This window comes from Sinocyclocheilus grahami, unplaced genomic scaffold, assembly GCF_001515645.1.
Source record: "Sinocyclocheilus grahami isolate Dianchi unplaced genomic scaffold, SAMN03320097.WGS_v1.1 scaffold4370.1, whole genome shotgun sequence".
NCBI lineage: Eukaryota > Metazoa > Chordata > Actinopteri > Cypriniformes > Cyprinidae > Sinocyclocheilus > Sinocyclocheilus grahami.
This window is the reverse complement of record NW_015509318.1, coordinates 15,375-15,701: the sequence shown is the minus strand read 5'-3', so window position 1 is coordinate 15,701 and position 327 is coordinate 15,375. Positions and strand designations below refer to the sequence as shown.

Genomic DNA, 327 nt, shown 5'->3' with positions numbered 1-327 from the left:
AAGAGACTCCACAGAGCCCAGGTGAAAGCATACTAATGACTTTTTCGCATGAGGTAGTCAGAAAGCTGAATTTCAGCCATCACCTTGCAGAGGAATAGAGTGTGAAATTAAAAAATTAACTAGAAGCTGCTTTTTGATTCCTCAGATCATTCAGAGGCAGCTGGAGCAGGTGGAAGAGAAACAGAGGCAGTTAGAGGAGAGAGGTGTCGCTGTGGAAAAGGCATTGCGAGGGGAAGCAGGTATTTCTCTCTTTCAGTCTCACTTTATTCCTCAGATGCGCTGCTGAAGGGTTAAAGCCGTGGAGCAGATCTTCATAACATGCTTTTC

General features: G+C 45.0%; 1 protein-coding gene across 1 annotated transcript in view; it reads left to right on the top strand.

Annotated features, from left to right (window-relative positions):
- The first annotated feature begins 6 nt into the window (after positions 1–6).
- The window catches only part of LOC107576806 (protein-methionine sulfoxide oxidase mical3a), a 14,600-nt gene continuing 14,279 nt past the window's right edge, over positions 7–327 (top strand). The window contains exons 1-2 of the mRNA XM_016262937.1: positions 7–21; positions 146–239. The gene's annotated coding sequence lies outside the window, so the exon portion shown is untranslated. The remainder of the gene's footprint in view (positions 22–145; positions 240–327) is intronic.